Raw genomic sequence first — 24,573 nt, 5'->3', positions numbered from 1 at the left:
TAGAAAATGATGTATTCTGAGAGACTGGCTCATGGTGTGGAAACTAATTCCCATGATCTGCCGTCTACAGGCTGGAGGCCCTGGGAAGGCAGTAGTGGAGCTCCAGACCAAACCCAAAGGCCTGAGCTTGGTGGGGGTGATGGTGTAAGTCTCAATTTCTGTCTGAAGATCCCAGAGCCAGGAGCACTGACTTCAGCAGGCAGAAGAAGGTGGATGTCCCTGCTGGAGCAGACGGTGAATCAGCCCTTCTCTGCCTTTTTGTTATACTCAGGTCCTCTGCAGTTTAGATTATCCTCAGTGGATAACACTTTGACACGGAAGTGTATTTCATACATGTATGTGCATACGTGCACATGTGTACACAGATATGGAATACATACATACATACATACACCACTCTAATAAATTCTTAAATTATTTTAATCTTTTTAGGAACATGCTCACAGACAAATTATAACTAATTTTCAATTAATTTTTCATGTAATTATAATTTAGTTAATATGGCAAAGGGCAGCTTTAAATTATTTTTTTTTGAAGACCCTTCAAAAGGAATTCAGAAGAATGTACTCTCAAATAAACCCATCTCACCCATGCGTTTTCTACTGCATTGAGAGTTCTGAATCCCTCCATGTGGCAGGTCACCCCGAACAAGCTTGATATGTTTTATGGCAACTAAATAGTATGCATGGGAATTTTTGAAGCCAGCCATGTACTATCATGGGCTTTTGGTTGGATGTTTTTCTTCTCTAATCCATAAGATTTTATATACTGAGAAGGGCACAAGGTGGATAGATTTAATTGTTTGTTAGGGACTTAATTAGGAAATTTGTCTTTAGAAAGTGTTTCAACTTTTAGCTAAAATTCCATCATTGGTTTATATGAGGATTTCTATGAGGATTTTCATTATTGTTACCATTTTTGAAATCCATCACCACTTATCATTATTTATTATTAGAAACGTTTCTTTTGCTCCTCAAAACCCTGATAAATTGCACATAAATCAAGTTTCTATCAATTTAAGATACCCAGAGAAGCCTCACTATTTGAAGCAAGTGCTTCTCTGAAATAAATGATCATAAAACACTAACCTTGTCCTCATTATTGATTTGTTTGGCTTAGATAAGCACAAGTGGGAAAGATTAGACAGACCATTGTTATTGTTAGTTACTTCCGATTTATTTTAGCAAATGAGCTTTAAAAGGTGACTTTGATGAGATGGTTAGAGGTCTACAAGGAAGGCTAGGGTAATCCTTGACCACACGTGACTACTTCTCTCTCCTGCAATGCCAGTCCCAGGGGCTTACAGGGTGAGGGCTTTGCAGTTTTCACCAGTGACCTTAACCCTGATCCAACATTGGTTCAACTTATTACTGGAATCACTTTAATTTTCTCACAAGGGACCCACCTCTCTCTCCTTTTGTGTGTGTGGTTTTTTTTTCAATAAAGAAAAGGCATAAAAAGGCACCTCTAATGGCTCTGATTTGTTAATAATGGGTTTTGCTCAAAACAGAAATTGGTCCTGCAAAGGGGGTGACCCCGTTTATCTTCCTCTCAGAGCTGTGTGTGCAGCAGTGGCTTCCTCTGTTACTTGAGCTCACTTCACCAGGAGAGGTAATTACAGGGAAAATTAAATCTATGGACTGTGTCCTATTGCCTGTTACCTGCACAGCACTGGAGGAGCTGGCTCCCTGTGTGCTCGCCCCTTGTTTAGAAGATTCATGTTTATCTAATGGGAAGTCAATATTATTGTCTGGGAAAGAGTCAGGGTGCTGCTAACGACCCACCAGGGAATGCTCTCCCTGCCCAAGGCCACGCTTGTGTGGTTCCCAGACCACTTATTGTCTCTGAAACCCTGTCTCTTCTTACATGGCCTGCAGCCCATCATTCATCCATCTTAATAGGCTCTACAGTGACAGAGTTCAAGTGTCCTACAGTGGGTAGAGCTGAAACACTGTCCAGAAACAACTGTGGTGACAAGGGAAGAATGTTGCTGGCCTGTATGTGTTTAGACCTGCCCTTGTCCAAACATGGAGCTGGACTCCTGCCCTGGGAGGGTGACTAACCATGGGCAAAATGAGGTTGGTTTGTACTTCCCAGAACCACAGTTCTGAGCACATTACAGCACTCTTTCCTTCAAGTCCAGTTTAAGACTGGTAATGCAATATATTCCATATTTTATACTGAGGCAATGCTATAATATCATGCAATATAATATTTTAATAATATAATGTATTTCATAATTTATACTGAGTCAGTAATGAGACAAAGAAAAAGGGACTTGGTCAAAAAGTTTTAATATATATATTGTATATGGTATTAGTCAGGGAATTGTCTCATGGGATTATGAAGGCAGGTAAGTCCTAAGATCAGCATTTAAGTTGGCAAGCTGGAGACGCAGGAAGGCTGATGATTTATCCTGAGTCCAGCAGGCTTACAGGAAGAGCCAACACTTCATCTTGAGTCTGAAGGCAGGAAAAAAGTTGATGTCTCAGTTCAAAGGTCATGAGGTAGAAAAGTTATCCCTTACTTGGGGAAATGTCAGCCTTTTGTTCTTCTCAGGCCTTCAACTGATTGGACAAGGCCCACCTACTTTAGGAAGGACAATCTGCTTTGCAGTTCACTGATTTTTATCTCATCTAGAAACACCCTCCCAGACACATACAGAATAATGTTTGACCGAAGATCTGGGCACCTCTGATGCAGTCAGGTTGACACAAAATTCATCACCACATGGATTATTGCCATATTTTGGTTAGCTACCCTACATGCTGGCACCAAGCCTCAGGAAGTACGTCTTTACCGTCTCTGAATAATCACTGTTAGGACAGAATGAAATGGCATATATAATGGAGCTGCAAAAGACAAGCACTTAGCAGGTCTGCAAATAGTTTTCTTTTCACCCCGTTATACCTGTATTACCAGCCTGGCTCCTCAGGGTTGCCTTCCTCAAGAATCCACTCATCCCAGCCCATAATTAACACCCCTCCTCAGCTCACCTTCCCTCTGATGACATGTTATGTACACATGTGCTGTCTTCTGCATTCTACAGGCCCATTAGCTCCATTCTCTAGGAATGGGGCCCATATTTTACAGCCAGTTGACAGTTGTGTCCTGAGGCTTCTGTGTGTTGGAAGAAGTTATCCAATATTGATTTCTCTGGATGGTTAATTAATCTTGCTCCTTCCTCGGGGGACCCAGTTCCCATTATTTCTACCTGTTTGCCTTTTACAAATATTTGGGGGAAATATAGACTCTGGGTTTACCATCTGCTCCCTTGTTAAGGACTGGCTCTGACCAGTCTTGGGAGAACTGCTGGACATACAGAAAACTGGGGATCGAGAGGCAGGAGTCAAGAGGAAAGATACATACTTTCATCATCCCCATTTCTACCCCAGACCAGAGAAAGCTGGAGGACAGGGAGTGTCAGCAGGTGGCAGAGAACCTGAGACTTGTGCAGCTATGACCACCTCAAAGCTGCAAAAGGCATTCTTATACCCAGCGTTCACCTTATAAACAGGAGGCCACAGCTGATTGGCCGACATACGAAACTTGTAAGAAAAGACAATTGACAGACAGATTTCGAGTATTCATGACAGGACAATAGCAGGAAATCTTTCCCTTTTAAAACATATGACATGGTAGGAGCTCCAAGTAGGAAAACCTCTCAGAAGGAGCAAATGAGAAAGGATAGTAGGAGCAGAGAGTAGTGGAAAAGAAGAGGGGAGTCGTGGGGATTTAAGAAGCAGAAAGAATGAAATGGTAAAAGCGGGGAATTCTTTAGGAGAAAAGAAGGATACGTAAACAAAATCACCCCGAGTGGCCTGCTGTACTTGCAGTGAATGGGTCCCACTCCTCGGGGTGAGGTCTGCTCTGCTATCGGTGCAGGGGTCCCCAGGCACGTGCACACTGCACGTGTGCATGCCACGGGGATATTCCAGCTCATCCAACAGCCCGCCCTCCTCTGGGCCTATCTGCACATTTTGCATTAATCATACACGCATGGCACTTCCTGTTTAATCACTTGGCAATTATCTGGTTTATATCTTCTGTTTTCATCTCCCAAACAAGATTTGCCTCATCAGATCTTACAATTGCATTTGACATGGTAACGAATAGTTGAATTATTTGTTCCCTGCAAATGTCATTATTTACCGTGTAATTTTCTGGAAGACACAGCTTCCAAGGGTTTGTATAGAATTTACTGTGCAATTATCACACTTGCCACATTTGTCCCTCACGGATGAAATGGCCAGTGGGGTGGCCCTGCCAGGAGGCAAGGCATCAATCCATGATCCAGGTCAGGAAGTCATGTGGTGTTAGAGGTGGCTTCCTGAGAGTTATAACTACGCCCTATACACATAGAGAAACCAGTTAATTTGTTTTTGTGTCTGACTTTTCGTCCAGAGCATGAAGTAACAAGAGAAGAGAAAAAGAAGGTTGCATTGAATAATTAGAAAGAACAAAGAAGGATTAGGAAAGAAGGCAGATGTCTTTGTGAAAAATATCATTATTTTGGTTCAGTTCTCTCCCTGCTTAAGAAAACATGGGGTTTTTATAAGAGCAGATGAATTGGGACACCCTATCCAAGATCCTCTCTTAGGAGTGCAAGGGGGCTGGAGTTAAATTTAATTCTGCCTACACCATCCTTGCATGTGTACTGCAAAACGTAGAGTGAGCAACACACACACACACTAGGAATGGCCTAACTCTAGATTCATAACCGCAAAGCTAACAAACCAACATTTCTCTAGCCTATTCACAATCTCATTATCCTCAAAGACTTTTTCATGTCTTATCTTCACAACCTCCACATGCTCACCATTCACCTTGACTCTCAGCTCATCGGCTTTCCATTTTGCTTGGCTAGGGAAGGAATCACAGATGCCTTGTCTTCCTAAGCCACCGATCTTCCAAGCTCTGCACCAAGGCACTGTACTTTCTCTCCTTTTGTTAAAGACCCATGTTTTTCAACTTGGCTACTAATTAAAATAACTAAGAGCTTTTCTTTTTTTGATTTCATTTCATTTTAATTTTTAGTATTTATTTTTCAATTACAGTTGACATACAATATTATTTTGAAAAGATATGTGCACCCCTATGTTCATTGCAGTATTATTTACAATAGCCAAGATTTGAAACCAATGTAAATGTCCATCAATAGAAGAATGAGTGAAGAAGAAGTGGTGCATATATATAATGAAATATTACTTGGACATAAAAAGGAATGATATCTTACCATTTTTGACAACATGGATGGACCTAGAGGGTATAGTGTTGAGTGAAATAAGTTAGACTGAGAAAGACAAATATGATATGATTTCACTTATATGTGGAATCTTAAGAACATTATAAACTAACAAACAAAACCAAACAGACTTATAAACACAGAGAATAGACTGATGGCTATCAGATGGGAGGGGCTTTGTGGGGTTGAGTGAAAAAGACGAGGGAACAAGAAGTACAAATCAGTAGTTACAAAAGAGTTACTGCGATGTAAAGTACAGCATAGGAGATATAGTCAATAATATTGTAATAACTATGTATGGTGTCAAATGTATACTCGACTTAACATGAGGACCACTTCATAAGGTATATAAATGTCTATTCACTGTATTGTACACCTGAAACTAATGTAATACCTAAGAGCTTTTAAAATGACCGGAATTTGGGTGCACTTGAATCACACCAGCGTCCTGCATGGGGCTGTGGCCCTCCCTGGGCCGCTGCTGGAAAAGCTCATTCTAATGACAGCCCTGGCTGCTGCCTCGCCTTCTCTGAGTCTTCACCCAACTGCCAGTTGTCTCAGCGAGGCTCTGCCCAGCCAGCTGACTTAAAGCCCCCAGCATTCTGTATCTTTTTCTTTGCTGTGCTGTTCTCAGGGCATTGACCATGGCATGTACTATTGGACTTTTCTTTAGGGTCTTTTCCACTAGAATTAAAGCTCCCTGAGGGTGAGGACTTCTGGGGTGTGTATTTTGTTAAATGCTATATTCTGGAGCCTAGAATAACACCAGGCTCAAATCAGGAGCTCACTGTTTGTCCAAAGTAAACTTAAATGCGAACACAGAGTCAATCATCCCATGAGCCACAGTTAATCTGTTTGGAGGGGCATACACTAGGAAACTGTGTCTCAGCTTCTTGGAAGCAATCAGAATGCTGGCCCACTGACCATCCTCCTCATGCCACTGAGGTGCTCCTTCCAGTCCTGTCATTAACCTGCTCAGATGCCATCTTTATTCTGGGTGAGTTTCTAGTTGTGTCTCATTTTATGAGATTTACTCAAATATTACTGATAATGTGATGGGAATAGCAAAGAGAAAAGTCCTGAGAACCACATGATCTGTTGCTTGGGGGGGGGGGGGGGATAGTCATAGTATTTTCATTTGTATTCTTTTTGCACACACATATTTCCTCTTCCAAGAAATATTTGCTTTGGACAGGAGAATATAGAAGAGAAAATAACTCCTTATTAATATGATCATCTGGATGTAACATTTAGTCTAATTGAGATTATGTTATAAAATATATACATATTGTATATCATGTATAGAAATACATATATATTTTATTTCTTACTTCTGGTATGAAAAGCCTAAAGTAGTAGAGAGAGGATCAGGACTATTTTCTTGTGTGCAGATGCACACGCATGTGGGGTGTATGTGTGTGTGTATAGTTTTGTGCTACATTTAAGAAACACATTTCTGCCCTGGCCAGTTTGGCTCAGTGTTTGGAGTGTCAGCCCAAGGACTGAAAGGTCATGGGTTCGATTCCCAGTCAAGGGCACATGCCTGGGTTGCAGGCTCAATCCCTGGCCTGGGAGGGCTCATGAAGGAGGCAACCAAATGATATCTCTCTCACATCAATGTTTCTCTCTCTGTCTCCTCCTCCCTCCCCTCCACTCTCTTTAAAATGCAATAGAAAAAATATCCTCAGGTGAGGGGGGAAAAAAAAAAGAAACACATTCCTTATTCCACTAGCAGCTGCAACTGTTCAACGCCTTTGATTTTTAACAATGTCACATTCAGGAAGACAAAGTCTTTAAACACATTCTATTTGGTTAGCAAACATAAAAAGCTGTGAGATAGCATATAATGCAAACTATTTCCAAATTGGTTTCAGGAATTAGAGTGACAGAAGGAATGAATTCCAGGTTTGAAGAGCAAACATTAAATGTGGTGTGTTCATTGTTGGCCAACTCGATTAGATTAAATGCCATATTTTTATGCACAGTTTAAATATTGAGCTTCAGCTCTATTCCTCTGATTAAAGCTGTTTGCTTGGCTGTGATGATTAAATAAGGGTTAATAAATATAACCTTTGTTTAATCTATTGTAACCAAGTTTCTCTGTCTTCCTGTATTGGAGACATAGCAGCTAAAAGTGGGTCTGTGAATCAAGACGGTGAGGTTCATCATTTTATGAACTGGAGGATGGGAAACACAATTCTGTGCAGTGTTGCTTATAATAACAAAGCACGAGGTATAATCTAAATCTCTCAACAATGATAAAATATTAAAAAAGTATAAAATTCTTTAAGGAGACTTAAAATAATGCTATGCTAAATAAGGATATTAGGTTTGTAAAAATTACATAATTTTATTTTTGTAAAATAATGTATCTATCTTACCAAAGAATGAATATGAATGATTTTGATTTTTACAGCAAAATGTCACAATTAAGTTATCCTCTTGTGGTCCACTAACTAATAATTTTTATTTTTTTTTCCCTTCAGTTTTATTATTTTTCAAATTAAATAAAAATTAGTGGCATAATTTTTTAAATCAATGAGAAAAAGTCTCCATAAAAGTATGTGCATATTGGGGGAAATAGTTTTAATAAGAACAATTCTAATCCAGATAGCTGGTTCTATCATTGACAATTACTTGGTTGTGATGACCACACCATTGGAATTTGCAAAAAAAAAAAACCCTCCCAAAACTTCGTATAAATATATTTGTCTCTGATTATTGCCTGGGAGAGGGCATCTAACCCATCAAGGCAGCTCGTCCACTGGGACCTGAGCTCGTCACAATTCTGCCAAATGCTCTGTCACCATGCAATCACTGCTCGGTAGCCGGGCCTTGTAGCTCTTTAAGATGGGAAATACAGAAGACTAGGTTTCTACAGTATTCTCAAGTCAGGAAAAAGGAGGTCGAGGTATTTACGCAGAGGCAACCAGGGATGCTCTTGTTAATGGACAATTAATGTGCAAACCCTCTCTCTGAAGGAGCTATTAGTAAAAGAGAAGACTTAAACATCTGGGCAATTCCAGTGCTAATCCCATGCCCAAATTGGGAATGAGCGTGGTGTCCACCCACAGATAAGGGAGCATGTGTCTTCCATGTCACCCCCTTGAACAACCATCCACGTCACAGCTTATAGACTGGCCTGGGTGACAGCGGATATATTCAGTTTACTATCTGTATGAAGGTGTCTAGTTTCAGCATTTATGTTTTGTATAATACTGCACATCATTTCATTTCATTCTCCCTATTTCTGAAACAGAACAGGTAGTTTCCTACAAACTAAGAAGCTCTAGCTAGAAGCCTAGGTGCTTTCTGATGCCACATCTAGGAATTATACCACACAGCTCCTGTAAGTGACACTCACTAGAATTTTCTGAGTTTCTAAAATAAAGTTATTGATTTTTTAAAAAGAGATAAAATGCGAGAAGAATGGAAGTTGAAAACAATGCCGCCTGCCTGGAGAAATGCTATGAGCGCTCATAGTCAGGCTGTTATCTCTGCCGTAGGTTGGACTGGGTGATTGATGATGTGAGAGGAAGGGACACAGATGAGAAGTTAGCACAAAAACTTTCCTCCCCACCCAGTGCGAAGCTCTCCCGTGGCTGGGTGTCAGGCAGTGGCTCTGCCAGGTAGGACGAGATCAGTTCTTCTTGTGCAGTTGACGCGGCCTGAGCTGTCTTCTGACAAAAGGCAGAATGGGGTCTGTTCTGTATGTCGGCACCGCTGGCTGCTCCTTTAGAGAAGTTCAAAGGAAAACTGTGGATCTACCCAAAAGACAGCACCCACATAGATAGAAGGAAAAGTGTGGCCATCTGTAACCTTAAGGAAATTACTGTGCGTGTGTGTGTGTGCACGTGTGTGTTCTGAGGAGACGGGGCACAACTTCCATGAAATCTATATGGATTCATGACCAACTTAAAATGATTTGCTACAATTTGATTCTGCCTTTTTTGGGGAGTTGTTGTAATACAGCAAATAATTACTGAAAAACTTCTGTGCAAGGCAATGAACAAGATATCTGAGACCTAACGAAGACCAACATAAAGCTCATAATTGAGGGATTTATAACCAGAGAAGATGGATATTTAATACATGGCACAAGAGAAAAGTTGTCCATTGGTAGGTGGGAGAGAAAGCAAGCATTCAGGGGCAGTCATGAACCAGGCCCTGAGCCATGAACGGATTCAGATGAGGTGCAGGTAGGTAGATAAACATTGTAGACAGAATCCAGGATGAAAGAAGAAAGGAAAATAAAGAAAACTGGTACAAATATCACAAGTAAGTTTAGAAAAGCAGGTGAGAGATGAAAAAGATTTGGCATGTTAGTTTATCACTTATTTTATGGGAAGAAATGGGGAGATACAAGAGCTAGGCAACTGGCATTATTTTCCTAGACTAAGCAGGCTGCTTGGATTTTAAGAGATGACTTTGAAGATGAAAGACCAGCAAGATTCACAGGAATGGCTGGAAACCCACAGAATATCCTTTGATCATAGTTTGCGGTCACCTGGGCACATCTAGATGTAGGATAAGCCAGGACTCTCCCGAGGTGGATTCCATTCTGTATAAATGGCCTGAGGTCATGCACCCTGATTTTAAGCAGTGGTATTCTTTTCTGACATGACTCTAATTTCGCTTGCTCATATTGTTCTAAGCCAGAGTAAATGTTCCCTGGAGAGGAAAGACATAAAGCTTGTCAGAGAGTCTGTGTCTGATTCATAGCCTGACCTTACAGTGCTTTGTGCAGTGCTGTGCACCCTATGGGTTCTCCATAAATATTAATTGCATTGAATGGAATGGAATTTACACGTTGCTCATTTCACAAATAGGTTAAGTGAAGATTAACAACTTCACAGCAGTCCTAGCAGACTAAATTAAAGAATATCTGTGTGTATCTGTAATGTCTTGTATCGGCCCAATCAAAGTGCTTCACTGTGGAAAAATCTATGTTGGGGGAAATTGTTCTTTAGCTCAAACTGATTCTCGTTCGTGGGAACATCTGTGAGCCTTTATACCACAGTCCTCATTTCCCCCTCCGTAGCAAGTGGTCGCAAACATTACTTAAAGATGTACCAATTTCTCCACATTATTTCCTAATTCATTTTGACAAGACAACAAGGTGAAAGTAGACATGGCAATTCCACAAATTAGGGAGCGAAGGCTATTCCATTTAAACAATGTGCTGACTATGCTCAGAGGTCAGGGATCTCTGTGTAGAACGTGTGGCTATAGATGCCTGGCTTTCTTTTTCTTACTTGATTTACACCTTTCCACAAATGAAGCAAGGGATGAAATACAGACTATCCCATCTCTGACTTTTGCGCATCTAACTTTTATAAGGACGGTATTCAATCAGGGGCTGTAAGAACTTCCTTACCCACTGGAAAAGAAACTGACAGAGCTTACAAAAATGTCACACGTGGGGAAGTTATAAAAATGCAGAATCGAGAGCATTTTTAAAAGTTCATAATGTTTTCTAATCAATTACTATTAAATTGCCTTCATCTGGTTTCCTCATGTGTTTTTCCACTCATATGTGGAATCTAATGAACAAAATGAAATAACAAATAAAATAGTGACAGACTCATAAAGAGTAGGCTGATAGCTGTAGGTGTGTAGGAGGGGAGGCTGGGTTGCGGGGGGAATGGAAGGATTGAGCAGAAAGGAAAAAAAGAGAGAAAACACATGAACATAGACAAGAGTGTGGTGATTGCTGGGGGGGGTAGGGTCTGGGGGGATAAATGATGATGGAAGGAGACTTGACTTAGGGTGGTGAACACACAATACAACGTACAGATGATGTGCTGTAGAATTGTGCACCTGAAACCTGTATAATTTCGTTAACAAGTGTGGCCCCAATAAATTTTTAAAAAATTAAACATCTTTCTCATTAAACCCTCAAACTTGCTAAACTGGCTTCTCCTTAATTAGCTAATAGATGTGCCTTGTGACAAATGTTCTGTGATCAATAAGATTTGGAAAAATGCATTATGCCTTATTGTTGTAGGTTTATAACATATTAACATATTAAAAAGTCTCTGAAAATTTGGCAGTAAAGGAAATGTAAAATTTATTTCCCTAACATTTGAATAGAAGATACTTTATCATGACAGATACACCACTGTTTTGTGAAAATATGATCAGCCAATTTGGGAAATGTGTTTTAGGTCCAGAAGATCCCTTCTCTCACAGTCATTTGTTTTTTATGAAACACTAAGCGCTAGTTCAACTGCTCTCCTTAGTTCAACTGGAAAATTAATAGCTCAAAAAATTTGAAATCAGGTGATTTTTTTCATGGCTAAATCCCACTTATGTGTTTACATTCAAATTGTGTGTTTCCCCATAGGAGAAATATACTTGGCGATATATCCTGACATTCTGAACTCTTCCTCCCACCTCTAAACAGTCTGAACAGGAGGTATTGCTTTTTAATAGCACCTCTTTTTTTCAGAAAAATGTTGACATCACAAAGGAATGTCTTAACAATAGGGACTTTGCATTTTGCTTCCCCACCAAGGCACAGAACAGAAAAGGTGCTCAGCAATCAAGATGGCTAAATTTAGTGATTTAGTCCAGTAGGAAATGGAATTTGGGTTTGGCCACTTCTGACACTTTTGGAAATAAAGTTGACCCCAGTCAACTTCTCCATAGTTTTTTTGATAAGTGAAATCAATTGAGAAGTATTTTGCAATAGAAGAATTCAAAAAGCAGTGCCCTGATGGAGATATAGACACAGAGAGATAGATAGAAATGATTTCTTTCAGAAACAGAGCAAAGTAGAGAGTTTTTACATTGTATTTCCTTCTCAGAGCCTTATGAAAATATATAATAATATACAAAATATACATGAGTGTAATGGTAGTGTTTTAATAGCAAAGGATGATGGCATTACAAATGGAAATTTATATGAGTGCTACTCCATCTCAGATTGGAAGGATTTACCAAGGTTGAAAGACATACATATTATACAATATAGCTTTAATTCCTTAATATCTTCATATTAAACATGACCATGTGGAAATGACCTTATTTTTAGATCTTTCTTGAGCTATTCTTGAGGGCATGTGCTCACCACTCATTTTAGTTCTGAAAATTCAGCATTACTTCAGGGTATTGGTTTTATTTTTTTTTTAATTACTATTATTTTTTTTATTGTTCAAAATATTACAAATGTCCTTTTTTCCCCCCATTGACCCCTTCCACCCCCCTCCCTCCCCAGTCCCTCACAACACTATTGTCTGTGTCTTTGGGTTATGCATATATGCATATAAATTCTTTGGTTAATCTCTCCCCCTACACACCCCCACCTTCCCTCTGAGATTCATCAGTCTGATCCAAGCTTCCATATCACTGAATCTATTCTGTTCATCAGTTTATTTTGTTCATTAGATTCCATATATAAGTGAGATCATGTGATGTTTGTCTTTCTCTGCCTGGCTTATTTCACTTAGCATAATATTCTCCAGGTACCTCCATGCTGTCCCACAGAGTTCTGGTTTTAGATGGGAGCTGGTAATTTGTCCACAATTCTTGGATTCACCCGGCCATGGAAACATGGCATTTAACCTGTTTATTTCAGAGATTTGAGTAGTAAGAGGGTCGCTCCCTTTAAGTTGGTGTTTCATTCAATTCAACAGATGTTTATTGAGTTTTCTTAATGATGTTATGTGCTCGGGATAGCAGGAGTGAAAGAGAACCCTTGCTCTCAAGGAAATTCTATGTAGTGGTGGAGGGACCGTTGGACTAGACGAATTTTAAAATAAACAATAAACCGTATGAAGGCAAAATTAAAAGAAGACAATATAATTAAATTGAGCAGAAATTACAGAAAAAAAAAAAAAGAGAGAGGACCAATATCCTAGTAATATCCATTATCTAAATTAGGTGAGAATAATGTTTGCATAAGAAAAATGTCATTAGGAGACACCCTGGCAGATAAAAGGACACAAACTAACATTTTTCATGGGACTGAACATGGCTGTGTGATAGATTCTCTTTCTTTTGGGCCCAGTGACTGCAGTGGGAACAGAGCCCTAAGCTTGTCCTGGAAGTGGAATGTTAACCAGTCTCCTAGGAATTCAACCTACTTCTCTTGGGTGAATGTCAGGACCTTGGGGCTGGGCATGAAACAAAAGATTTGTGGAAATCAAATATGCTTGAGTTTCTTCAAATGTAAAATGAGGATGGTTGTGTCAATCACCTTAGAGAGCAATTGTGAGGATTCAATGTGCTAATTTATATGAAGTTCTGAGAACAATGCGTGGCACAGTAAAAAGTTCCATGAATGTTAGTCATTATTATTAGTAGAAATATCACCTCTACAAATAAGTATATAAAAGTAACTAATGTTACATAAATTAATATTTTAAAAATATGTTTTATTGATTTCAGAGAGAGGAAGGGAGAGAGAGAGAAACATCAATGATGAGAGAGAGTCATTGATCAGCTACCTCCCACAGGTCCCCTCCTGGGGATCGAACCCACAACCCTGGCATGTGCCCTGACAGGGAATTGAACCATGACCTCCTAGTTCATAGGTTGATGTTAAACCACTGAGCCAGGCCGGCCTGGTCATAAATTAATATTTTGTCTTAAAGATACAGTCACCTAAAACATAATAAATTTCCCATTTGATCTATCATTGTCTGGGCATTCGCAGAGTTTGATCTTGTGAGCTGACATCTCTATTTCAATTAAATAACTCCAGGAAAAGTTTTCTTTAAAAGAATAAGAAGGAAACTAATAAGAGAGAGACTAAAGAGAGACAGCCCTACCATTGATTGAAAGCCATGTTTTGCATGTCAGGAATGAAGCACATCTGGGGAGTTCAATCCTCTGCCTTAGGAAGTGTATTAAATCCTCAATGAGCTTGTAGCATCTTAAACAATTTCAAATAATTGTCTATGGAAAATCACCAGGCAGCTGCATGTTATGCTGGTTTCTGGCCAAAGGGAACTAACTTCAATACATGCACGCTGACACATTAGGAACAAGCTGTCACATTTAAAGAAAAAGTATTCTAAGCGACATTATGAGATTGTCAAAGATTTTGTGGTTGTTTTTGCACAGTGGTTGTCAGGAAAACAAGCGAGGTGGAAATCTCTATTTCTTCTTGATACAGAGATGACAGAGTATGGACAACTTATAAACAAATGCTCCATTTTGAATTTTCTGGTTTGGGTCTCTTAAAAAAAATATATAGAAGTAGCAAATTTTAGAGTAGGATATTTTTTACAGAATCCATGAGAAAAAGTCTATACTTAACATAAAGAAAATTCACGGTCTTTGGTTGTTCTATAGGAGTGAACCTGGTTTCCCTAGTAAGAACTTGAAACTGTGACATCCCCTGTGTTTTTATACACACCTGATAAATGGAAATTATCTCCTAGATTCAGAGCCAGGTAGACAGAAAGCACTTCTGCCATGCCTCTGGGAGGCCACCACTTCCTCTCAGCTGTTGTGTGCCTTTGGGTGATGGCCTCGTCTCCTGATGTTTATGGTTTTGAGGGGAACAAAATGCTATTTGGTGCTTTTCTGTGGACTTGAGAACCCACAGTATAAGCAAAGACACTTGTGCTCATTCATTTAGTCAACCAATTGTTGACTATTACAAATGTCCCCATTTTCCACTCCCTTGCTCACCTCCACCCAGGGCTTCCCCTTCCTTCTGGACATCATCACAATGTTGTCTGTGTCTATGGGGTATACATATATGTTCTTTGGCTAATCCCTTCACCTTCATTCATCCAGTCACTCCTTCCCGCCCACCCACAGCTCTCAGTCTGTTGCATGTATCCATGCCTCTGTTTCTATTTCATTTGTCAATTTATTTTGTTCTTTAGATTCCACATGTAAGTGAGATCCTATGGTACATGTCTTTCTCTGACTGACTTATTTCACTTAGCATAATAATCTCCAGGTCCATCCACGCTGTTGCACAAGGTAAGATTTCCTTCTTTTTCATGGCCATGTTGTTGTGTAAATGCACCACACCTTTTTTATCCACTCATCTACCGATGGGCATGTGGGCTGTTTCCATATCTTGGCTATTGTAAATAATGCTACAATAAACATGGGGTGCATATATTCTTTCTGATTAGTGTTTCAGGATTCTTAGGATATATTCCCAGAAGTGGGATCGCTGAGTCAAAGGCAGCTCCATTTTTAATTTTCTGAGGAACCTCCATACTGTTTTCCACAGTGGCTGCACCAGCCTGCATTCCTACCTGCAGTGCACTTTTCTCCACACCCTCACCAGCACTTGTTTGTTGATTTATTGATGGCAGCCATCCTGACAGGTGTGAGGTGATAGCTCACTGTAGTTTTAATGTGCATCTCTGTGATGATTAGTGATGTTGAGCATTTTTTCATATGCTTATTGGCCATCTGTATGTCCTCTTTGCAGAAGTGTCTATTCAGGTCCTTTGCCCATTTTTTAATTGGTTTGTTTGTCTTTCTGTTGTTGAGTTGTTAAGTTCTTTATATATTTTGTAAATTAATCCCTTATCAGATGTATCATTGGCAAATATGTTCTCCCATACAGAAACTCCCTTTTCATTTTGTTGATGGTTTCTTTTGCTGTGCAGAAGCTTTTTAGTTTGATGTAGTCCCATTTGTTTATTTTTGCCTTTGTTTCCCTTGCCCTAAGAGACATTTTGGAAAACATATTGCTACGAGAGGTGTCTGAGATTTTACTGCCTATTTTTTCTTCTAGGATTTTTTATGGTTTTGTTACTTACATTTAAGTCTTTTGTCCATTTGGAGTTTATGATGTAAGTTGGTGGGTCTAGTTTCATTTTTTTGCATATTGAGGCCATTCAGGGTTCCATGCATTTTAAATGATTGCACTTACCATAATTTATGTGGTTATGGAGAGTGTTTTCAAGGTTGATTTCATGACATTGTGTGTATGTAGCAGATATATTATGAACAAAACTTGCATTTGAATTGTGATGAGTAGAGTAGATGCATTTAGATAAAATCATTAATTCAGTTCAGCTAGTTATTTCTGGCACAGATAACCATTTATGTAACCTTAAAAACTCTAAATCTGTGACATATTTCATAAGCACTTTTAAAATAATTAGATATCAGAGTAAGAGGCCCTGGTTCTACCATCCATTATGATCAATAATACTTTAAAAATTTGACGCATTGGACATAGCAAGATTTCCATGAAGGAGGTATAGAGCTTTAATGACAAGCCCATCTGTCTCTTAAATTTAATAGGCTTTGAAATTTGGTTAAAGGTCTCGGAAACATCCCTGGATCCAGCAACCTCATTTTAACCCATGATTCAATTACATTGCTGAAAAGATCTCAGAAAATGCCTTTTGATGAGAAACTATGCAATTCATAATCTGAATTGGGAAGTGTTTTCTCAAAATTCACGAAGATATTTTCCCAAGGAGGACATAAATTGTAATTATGCTCCCCTTCTCGTCTCCAAAATTATAGATAATATGCCACTTTTTCCTTCAAGTTTTAGGCTAGCTTTATTCTTAACAATGACAATCCTTTGTTTCAAACGTCCTACAAAAAAACAGGAGAGATAGTAAAAACTTTTCTGTCATTTGTCATCACCCCTTTATATTTTTAAAATTGAGACTATGGCTAAAAATAATTCCAAATTACAGTGGTACTTCAGTTTTCGAAAGTCTCCATTGACGAACATTTCCATTTACCTGGAGGTAAATGCTTCATTTTTCCAACGCGCCTCGGAAGTCAAACATGCCACGTGGCTTCTGCTGAGGGCAAGATCCTGAGGCCCAGCTGTCAGCTCTGGATCCCTTGGTTTTCCAACATTTCAGAACTCGAGCAGTCTTCCGGAACAGAGTACATTGGAAAACCGAGGGACTACTGTATTTGCAACTTTTATTAATCAAATAATAAATTTTTAGTGTGTTAAGGAGGAGGCATTGATAGACCAGACTGTTAAGTAGGTAAAGATTGCAGAATTTTAATTAACATTTACCTTAAGTGACAGTTATTAAAATTGTTTTAGAGACTGTTTATAATATTCAGAAGGTGACTGTCTAGATTCTTGGAAAAGTAACTTCCAGTCCCAAAACCATGGGCAAAGCTACCTTTTTACCACACGCCTTCTATACTTGAATTTGACCCATGTTCATAGAGAATAGTAGATGCCTGCTCTCTGTCCACATCTGCTAGAGGATAGATCCCTCTTGAAATACATTTTCAGTAAATTGTCCCCACTCCTAGCCTCTTTCTGAAAGGTGAGCCCTAGAGGCCAGGTCATAGCTACTGTGACCACTCCTAGTGACAGTTGAACATTCCGACATGGAAACAAACCAAAGAAAGCAAGGCTGGACTGTTCATTTTTTCTTCTGAGAACTGGAACTTTTAAACCCATATTGAGATGTTTGCAAGCATGTGAAGAGGAGGTCCCATTGAATTAGGACCATTTTTGGCCTTTGTGTGCTAATGAGTACTGAGAGATGTAGAGAGCTGGGTGGCATTGTGGGTGGACCAGAAAGGGAACAGCAGCTTCTTAGGCCCCCAGTCTTCCGCCTCTCTACCCTGTCTTCTTTCCATGAATGTCCTGATGGCCCCTGTCAGCTTCCCATCCACACCACACTTGTGATTATTGAGCTATTATTTTATTCTTCCAAATTATGAAAAATCTTAAGGAGCATCATTCTTCTTTCTGTTGATTTTATGCTCTTAATTTTATTTCTCATTCATGACCATGCATAAAGAATTGATCAGATTATAGGTGATCATCTATACAAAAACCCAATTTTAATATCTTATAAAATTATTCCTTGTTTATGTCAATTATTTTACATTGCATTTTTTAGCCAGTTTAAGGGGATAACATTTGTAGAAATAACAGAATAATATTTACAAGAGTAATTTTTAAAATGTGTGTGTGTGTGAATCAGTAACTGAAAAAGAATATTTTTGTTGTTTAGTATGCTAAAGGGTTTTAGACACATTATATTGTACTTCTACCTAGCTCCTAATAAATAGTGTGACCAGAGGCAATGCACCGGCCCTTTCCATCCATTTTTCAGAAATATTTCTCTAATGATTAGGTAGGTGAATAATGATTATGCGTCACAAACATTCCCTGTTGTTAGCCTTACAAGCATCCTGGGAGATGTGTGAGTTCAGAAATAGGATTATCAATTATTGTCATGATTATTTTAACGTGTGATCTATTTCTCCAATAGAACACTGACTGGCGAATGCTGATAGTTACTGGGCCTTGTTTCTTTCCTTAAAATCAGCTCACAAACACTCTTTTTTCTTCTCTCTTACATATAAATGTGCGCATACACTTGCAAGATAATGGGCTTTGTTGTCACAGAAAACTACTTAATCATGTATTTTTTCACTTTTTAGGTTTAAAAAAAGCATAAACATATAAGAAAAATGGAATTTAAAGCCCTGGGAATATATTGGTTGGTTATTATAGGTCAGTAGTTTCTAGGATGCTTGTTTTTCCTTTTGAAAGTTAAGCGATGAGTCTAAGAATATGCATAGATCTCCCAGGCAGGATTCTTATTTTGCCTGAAGTCTTCAATTGCAAATTGCATTGCAATGTAATGCCTGCTACTGCAGGAGAATACCTTGGAAATGTCACTGCAAAGCATAGGAGGCTAAGAGTTAGGCCTAAATTACAGTTGTAATTCTGCCACGAACTTTGATAGACTTGTACCATTCTACTAAGCAGCCACTTAAATATACACTAGGCTAATAATGAATTTCTAAGCACACTATTCACATTCAAAGAGGAAAAGCTTAAAATGTGAAATTATTTAACCTGTTTTCAAGAACTATGGTATATGCCAAAGGCATGTATAGAAGCTATTTTCAAGAGGTAGGCATATCATAGAAGGCATATTTAACTCTGCTGAGAATCAGTCTGTGTTCAGCAGAGCTCCCCGCTGGGGTGCCTACAGGAGCCCTGAGGTTATAGGGAGAAATACTGGAAATAGGCGCTCCTGGGTAGATTGTATCAGGACTGGCCAGGCACTCTTGGGAAAGCACATTCCATTGGGACAGGGCATCAACCCTTCAGACTTTAGCCACCAGGGAATAGTGGCTCCCTGTGGTCAGACTTGACTTTTAAAGGGTAGCCAGAAATTTAGGTTTCCTCTGGAAAAATGGAAATTGCTGGCTTTATTTTGTAAAACATCTGAGCATGGGAGACAAGGGCTCTCTCCAGGTCTTACTTGAATTCTGGCCTTCAGAAACATCTGAATAAAAGTCCAAACAAGAACAATAATATTTTAATTTTAAAATCCAAATATAACATAATTGATCATATTTGGAAAGTTTTATCTAAAATAACGAGTAAAGATGTGCTCAAATCCTTGTGAGGAAGCATTAACCCTATCAAGGAAAGTTAACATATCAGAATTGCCAATTACTGATGGGTAGGTTTTGGTGAAAGCTTAGCCAAAGCCAGATTGTTGGCTGGTCAAGGAATTGGCATAATTTTAATGTAACACTTACCTCCAGATTACTTTCCTAAACGACTGTAGCAATTCTTTTTCCCCACGTCAAGTATGAAACCACTATCTTCTCGATGATCTTATCTGCTAGGTGTTATGACATTTTAAAAACTTATGTGACTTCTTTCAATAAAAAATTGTATCCAGTTATTAACTTTACTTTTTGGTTATTTGATAAATAGTGAGTTATGGCTATCTTTTCATTTATCGGTCATTTTATTTTTGTCTTCCAAAATTCTTACTATCTATTCCCCCTGTTGTGTTGTTTGTTCATATTTATCAGTTTATAGAAGACTTGTTTAATTCTGTGTCTGTTTTATGTATTCCAAGTTTTCCCCCAAAACTTGTTTTATTTGTCTTTAATCATATTTTGTAAGACAATTATCTGTATTTCTTTTAGGCTCTTGAGTTTCCTATCTCATCCAAAAAGTAATTTTACATTTTTTTTCTCCTCATAGCCATAGGGATTTCTAAGTATAGACTATATTAGATCTAATAGATAATTTTGTATTTTCCAATATTTATACCAATTGTTATAGGTAATTTATTTTATAATTATTTTATGGACATTAATAAAAGTAACATATTCTTTGGAGGGTTCAAGTTCTCCACCCCAGTCCCTTCTCTCGCCTCATTTTAGCTTAATTAATTATTTCATCTTCCCCCCACCCCTTCCCTCCTCTCTTCTCCTCTTCCTCTTAAATCCAAGAGTATCTTTTTAAATATAATCTTGCTTTCAAATATCTTTGCCTAATTTACCACAATTGTTACAAGTCCCAGATTCTGCTCAACAACTTAACTACACAACTGTGTACACTGGTTTGTGCCACTGTCTTCCCTACATCACACTGGGTTTGCCTGGATGTCCCGTTTCCTCCGGCACCGCCTCCTCCACGCAGCCACAGGTCTGTGCCAGGGAACCCGCGTTAGTGAAGTGCCGGGAGGGATTTCGCAGCGCTCCTTCTCTGGGTCAAATGCCCCTGGGCAGGTCACAACCTGCACAACTGTACGTGAGTGACCCTGTAGGTGCTAAATTTTCTGAATTCTTGAATAGCAAGGCAACCAGAGACATAGTCTCTGACCGATTTATGAACTTTAGAATCTGTACAGACTCTTAGGTTACAGCCCGTTTCTTTCAGTTAGCTGCCTGCCTTGGTTGCTGTGTTACTCTAGAAAAGGCAATGGGACAGTTAGGTATATGAAGGCACACTGCCAATTTTGCTTGACTATCATGTGAAATAAAAGAAATTGTATCAATAGAGAGGGATTGTGAGCTATATATAGAACTTGGCCCCCATGGGTTGGGGCTTCTTTTGAGCAGAAATAATAATAATAGAAAACACAGATGAACCTTTTAGGTGTCAGGCTCTGCACTCAGCACTTTACATATATAGATCATATTGAGACTTTATTCCCCAAACAATCGTACTAGGTTTTGTACTATTACGCTCTTTGTTTTGTAGATGAGAAATTGAATGCAAAAACGATTGTTTCCCAAAGTTCAGAGGGGGACCTAGGATTCAAACCCCAGCTGCCTGGTTCTTATGTAAGCCACCCTGCCTCACCCAACTGTCTGGTGCATTGAGGTTTATAAAAAATATTGAGAGGCAGATAGATGTTTTATTCCATTTATTACAGGATTCCACAACCAATTATTCTGTTTCACAAGAGAGCTGAGCTTCCAACAGATCATCTAGTTAAATTAATTACCTTACCTAATAGAGGCAACTTGATGATTTTACAAATGCAGCATTTGAAGGAGTACATTTTTACATAATCAGATCATTTTAGATAATAATAGCCAATATTAACTCCCGCATACCTATAATACAGTGATGTGCTGGGTGTTTCACATACATTATTTTCAATCCTCAGGAAGGTATCATGAGCCTTATGGAGAAGGCGCTGAAGCCTCAAAGTTATCTTTTAAAACAGTGGCTTTCAGTGTTCCCTGTAATCACACAATGATACCACATGCAAGGCTTGGGGGACTGTCTTACAGGAAGGGGGAACGCTGAAGGAAAGGGCCCTCCTAAGATAGAGTGCGTTAGGGGGGTCTGCTGAGAGCATTTGTAAAACTGCACGGAAAAAATAGCAGAGAAAAACAAAAAACAAACACAAAAAAACAAGGGCAAAAGAGTACAGGTGCTGTTTTGGAATGCAGGCCGTGGCAGGAAAGGCGGCCTCTGCGATTTCCCATCAGTGCAGCAAACAATGAGGGATCGAAGGCTGTCTGGAGGCTGCAGCTCATCAGCAGCCCTGGGCCAGATACGATCGCCGCTGCCAGGAACTCACCGCAGCGTGTTGTGCACGTGTCTGTAGTAATTACCATCACAGGGATGCCGCGGATGCCTTCCTTCCCCAGGTTTCTCTCTCTCTTTTTAATTTATCTTTATTGTTGAAAGCATTACAGATGTCCCCTTTTTTCCCCATTGACCCCTTCCACCCCACACCCACTCCCCGCCCCAGGCCTTCACCACACTATTGTATATATCCATGGGTTATATATATATATCTTGACCACGCTTTAAAAAATGAATCACGCACACCTCTGTAGCACTTTGTCAAGGTAATAAAAAGCCCATTAAAAATTACTCACTGCGACTCTGCATCAGCCACGTGGGCTGCCAGTCTCACCTGGGAGGAAAAATGTCCTTGTGACGTTTTGTTGTGCGGAGATGTATGGGGGTTACAGTTCTGCTTTCTGTAGAAGGAGGCATTTCCTGAACTCAAGAACTCTACCTAATGTGGCAACAGCTCCTGTTTTATTTACAGCTTCAACACACCTCTGATTTCTCATTTGATTATATGATTGGCTTCCATTGTACACATCACTGAATAGTATTTTTTCTAGGGGGGGCAGTAAGCCATAAAGATTTGCCTAGATCATTTAATTAAATGACTCATTTTCACCATGAGCCATAACAATAATGCAGTGTTTTTGAATCTTGTCTCTTGAAATAAAAAGCTGTGGAGACATTCGAGGAAAATATTTAGAGTATATATACATAGAAACCAGTATACAGGATTTCGGTGTTTGGGATTTTCAGAATATAGCTTTGCCACTCTTATTTTAAATCCATAATAGAATTGCAAACATGCATTTCTGCACTGTAGAACGAGTGGTGGGAGGAAGATAGCTTCATCTGCAAAGTTCTATCTTAATTGGAAAATTACATTTTTATCCATCGAAACTCTGAGCCAAAACATCAGTCACCGTCTTTGCCTCATATTTCCTACGGACCAGGAAATACAATGCACACTAACAGGATAACTGGACAACAGTTATTCATAGTTACAAATGATACACTGATGGAAATTATGCAAATGAGTGTACGAAGTGTTATATTGGGATCATTTCTGAATAGTTCCTGATAACCAACATTTCCATATGGGCGTCTCCCATAAGGCAGTCGGGCTCTGGAACTGTCTGCATATTGATGCCTCTTCCTAACCTCCCCTTTGCCTCATTTCTTACTGGGCACTGTCCGCTGTCAGAGGTCTTGAGTCGAGAGAGACTGTGGAGACAGAGAACAATAATGACAGGTTGAATTGTAACGTTTGGCCAGAGCAGGATATGTGAAAACAAACCATAATTTCAGGGAAATGAGATAAATACCAGCATATAGAGGTGAAAGGAAAGGAGATGTAATTAAATCTGATGAGAACACGTGCAAAGGTTTGAGGTAGGAAGTGGAAATTGACCTGAGTCGTTTTTAAAGAGCTCCTCTCCGTATCTCTGCATCCAGTTGCCCAGGAAGTATCCTAGGGTCTTCTCAGAGCCTTGCCAGTGCCTGGTTCCCTCCGGCCCCCTCCATTGCCCCTTGCAGTCCAGTCTCCATATATCCCCCGGGCTGGTGCAGTGGCTCTCATCAATCTTACACACGATTGACCCCTGCCTTCAGAATGTGACCCTTGAAATGTAAAAATGACTTTATCACTTTCCAACCCTAGGCCTTCAATGACTCCCCCTTACTTGCAGAATAGAATTCATGCCCCTTCTCTCCTGGTCAGCCCTCATGCTGGGTATAACTGATAACCTTTCATGTGCATATGTGTCCGTGTGTCCACGTGTGTGCATGTGTGTGCACAGGTGTGCGCATGTGTAAGCACACCTTCCACTGCATCCTATAACCTTTATTACCCTTTGGTGAGTGTGTCTGTCTGTCTTGAATTTTGCTGTTCTCAAGGAGGGAATTATGTGGAGGGTGGCACATTGCCAGGAAGAGTCGGGAAGTCACAGGCCACCGGAAACTGTGAGGATAAAGGGGTGGAGGGGGTGAAAGTTTAAAAAGGGACAGGTGGATAATCCAGTTTCCCTTGATTTGTGGTTTCCTTTGGGACCAGGTCTCCCAGCATGTCGTGCTCCCTGCGGGTTCCGAATGAAGACCAGCGGATGATTCTCGAGCTTGGGAGAGAGGTGCAGGAAAAGCACACACTACAGCCCATCCTGCTCTTAAAAGATAGTCTTTCCTCTTTGTGATCCCTAAACTTAAAATGCACCTTCATGTAACAGAGTGACTGGCGATTAGCGGCATCTCTCCGGAGTCTTTGATGACTAGGGTGCTTGTGCTCAGAACACGCTGGAAAGGATTAGGACCTGCGCTTCTCTTCTGCCGAGGTCCCTAATTTCACGCTGTCTGGGCTTTTGCTGGATGCCTTCCTTCTTTTGTGCACTAATTGCCTAGCTCTTAATAATTGATATCTTAAGGAAGTGCTGGGCAGATTAATTGGCTAATGTTCAGGAAAGGATGTGGTCCTCACATACAAGGCCACATAAAATGAGATTTTTATTTAGCATTTGCATCATGACTTGATTTGTACTTCCTTCTAGCCTTTATATTT

This window comes from Miniopterus schreibersii (assembly GCF_964146895.1).
Source record: "Miniopterus schreibersii genome assembly, chromosome: 1".
In the NCBI taxonomy this organism is placed as follows: domain Eukaryota; kingdom Metazoa; phylum Chordata; class Mammalia; order Chiroptera; family Miniopteridae; genus Miniopterus; species Miniopterus schreibersii.
The sequence above is the reverse complement of the archived record's forward strand: the minus strand, read 5'-3'. Positions refer to the sequence as shown.